The sequence below is a fragment of the Palaemon carinicauda genome, chromosome 26 (assembly GCF_036898095.1).
Source record: "Palaemon carinicauda isolate YSFRI2023 chromosome 26, ASM3689809v2, whole genome shotgun sequence".
NCBI lineage: Eukaryota > Metazoa > Arthropoda > Malacostraca > Decapoda > Palaemonidae > Palaemon > Palaemon carinicauda.
Genome location: NC_090750.1, coordinates 44,815,850 through 44,819,425, shown reverse-complemented (window position 1 = coordinate 44,819,425; position 3,576 = coordinate 44,815,850).

The window sequence follows — 3,576 nt, the reverse complement described above, 5'->3', positions numbered from 1 at the left end:
CGGGGGACGGGGGGGGGGGGGGGGGGGGCATCAATCTCCCTCGTCTCCCCCTTCCTCTGTTTCCTTTTCCTCGGATGTTGGGCGGGGTGTGGTGTGCGTGTGCCACAGCCCACCCGACCTCCATGATTTTGCGGGGCAATCTCGAGATAGATGACCGTAGGCATGAAAAGTGTGAGTGTGTGTGTGTGTGTGTGTGTGTATGTATATATATATATATATATATATATATATATATATATATATATATATATATATATATATATATATATATATATATATATACTGTCAAACGTGTGAGCAAAAGATTTTTAGTATGCCTGCAATGAAAAAAATATAAATTTTAATTTTAAAATTTAGAATTTGGCGACATTTCATTCAGGATATGATATTTTTTTCGGAGAATAAATCTTCTCTGGAAGAAGGATAATCCCGTTTCTTAAGCAGTGAATAATAGATCCAAAGAAGATTGGGTTGGAACATTTCTTCGGAACTGGGTCCGAAAGAGAGGAGTAGGGGATGGGAGGAAGGTGTAGTAGGAAATTGAATAATTGCTAATCTCTCCAAGAGAATGAATATTGAGGGAACTGGAGGGAAGAGGAATTCTATTAGGGTAATGATATTTCGTGTCAACCATTCTTTCCCGAGGATAATAAAATATAGCTAATTCTTTTTAGCCCCTTTTATTTCCTCTTAGGCCACTCTCTCTCTCTCTCTCTCTCTCTCTCTCTCTCTCTCTCTCTCTCTCTCTCTCTCTCTCTCTCTCTCTCTCTCTCTCTCTCTCTCTCTCTTTATAAGAAACGAAACTTTGTTACATATACATAGTATCATGTAGTTGGTTTTATACCGCACAATTTTGTAGATCTTAGCAATCCATGTTTGCCAACGGTTATATAAAATGTTGAGCAACCTGGTGGTGTAACGAGAACTTCAGGTGTCGGGGAAGTGACCCCCTAAATTTCGATAAAGTCACTGGGCACAGGGTGACGATCTGGGTTTAAAGTGATAGACGAAATATCTCTTCAGCTTTCACTCCTGATGCATGTCGGATGATCCACCTGTAATTAGCATTGACCGGCATGGGTCACTTGCCTTAGTTAGTTAGGCGCTGCGCATCACAAGGTAGTGGGTAGCCTCTGATGAATCTACCCAATGAATCCTCTAAGGATTTAGTCAGTCAATGGAAAGAGAAGATGAAGGAATCGATGTCAGTCATGGGCGCAGAATAGTGCTAAGAATATACCGGTTTAAAAACACTAAAGAAAAATTAATTAATGGTAATTGGAAAGTTAGAACCATGAATCAGATTTGGGAAGTTACAGTAAGTGATGAATTAATTCATGAAAGAGGGTATGGATATCTTGGCCTTAAGTGAAACACGTTATAAGAGGATCGGTAAGGAAACCTTAAACCAAGGAAATATATATATATATATATATATATATATATATATATATATATATATATATATATATATATATATATATACGCACACACATGTATATATGTGTGTATGTATGTAGGTATGTATGTATATACACACATATATATATATATATATATATATATATATATATATATATATATATATATATATATATTTATATATGTATATATACATATATATATATTTATGTATACAGGCAGGACAGATTGAGTTGGAGGAGAAGGAGTAGGAATGATGACACTAAGAGCAGATATGACATGAACTGAGTAGAAAGCTATATATAGTAGATTGTTGCATGCAAATTCGAAATCAAAGGTCTGAAATATAAGTATTATATCTTGCTATGCAAAAACAAATAATTTATCGGGAGAAAGAAAAGATGAATATCATGAAGAACTGCAAAGTATAATAGATGAGACAACAGAGAGATATATGAAAATAGTCATTGGTAACTGCAATGCTGAAGTTGGAAGGAAAAATCAAGATATAGAACATGTCATGGGTGTTGAGGGTCTTGTCCAAGTTGAAAATGAAAAAAAGAACGATCTTGTCATTGGAAATACTCTTTTTTTTTTTCAATACAAGGCCATCCACACTTATAACTGAATGAAAAAAATTATACATTAAGTAGCCACCAATAGAGAAGGAAAACTCTGAGTAATGTAAGAAGCTATAGAAGCGCCGATATTTGTAGTGATCACCTGCTCATTACCACACTGAAAATAAAACCGAAAGGACCCAACAGACATGTAGATAGAATTTCTAGGTGTGATACAACCATGTTTCTAAAACTTAAACACAGAGAATCGTTTTCAATTGAATGAAGGAATCGATTTGCATCCTTAGAGAATTTAAGAGACGAAGTTGGTATCAATGTTTTGGGACATTCAGTTACAAGGAGAAAGTCATGTATAATAAATGGTGCGTAAGATACTATAAAAATGGAGACAAGGATAGAATTTGTCTCTTTAGAGTTTTTTTTGTGGAATTAATGAAAATTACATTGTAGAACATGCTTGGTATTCCAGTATTGATAGCAAGGTATAAAAAAAAAAAAAAGAAAGAAAAAACCACAGGTAAGACTGAGGAGAATATATTGATGTGAAAGATGCTAAGGCTGGCAAAGCTATGAATTCGGGGAGTGGCTATGGTGTAAGAATCCCTCATAGAATCACCTATGAAATATCTAAGTTGGCAAAGAAAAGGAAGTATATACCCATCGAAAATAGATATAGATCGGTCATAACAATAGAGAATCAAGGAAGGCAACATTGGTTGCCACACTATTGTGAGGTCATGGATAAGAATTATGAAGGGAATTATTTGATTGATATACCTGAAACAAGAAAACCTGTATGTGCCTATGAATGAATTCACCGTGTTTGAAGTCGAAGCTATCATTGAAAAATCATGAGATGGAAAGCAACTGGTTACGGCGGAATAAATGCTGAGATGATACTGTCAGAGAATGAAGTGGCATAAAGGAGAAAAACCTGATGACTGCAAGGTAGGAGTGTTAGTGGAAATGGCAAAAAAAAAAAGAGAAAAAAAAAGAAGAAAACCTGACTGATTGCAATAATTACAGGCTATATATCTATTTAGTGAGATTCGTGCTACTTTGTGGAAAGGATTCGTGGTATGACAATAAAACAATTTCCATCCGATTTGGTAGATTTGAAAACAGAGCCCTCAGAATATTATTAAGAGTTAGGTGGCAGGACATGATTGAAAATGGAACTATAAAAGATAATACTCGAGAATTATATGTGGATGACCATGGTGAGTGGTACATGTAGAATGTTTGGGTATGCTCTTTGCACTCCCAAGTAGAGATTAATCCACCAAACGTTTAATTGGGCTCCAAAGGGCACTAGAAGAGTTGGAGGGTCCAGACCTACATAGCTGAGGAGTAGTTGATGAACGAAGAAGTATTGAATTAAAAGATCGATATATACACGACTGGCGAAATCTAACTAAAACTCTCTATACTAATAAGCGTAGTAGGAGATGGTGATGATGGTACTGAGAACTCTTTATTGGCAAAGCTTATGAGAAAAATAAATACCGTTTGAAAAAGAAACATTTAATGCATGTGATATATCGAATAAGAGTGATTTTCTGGATAATTTTAT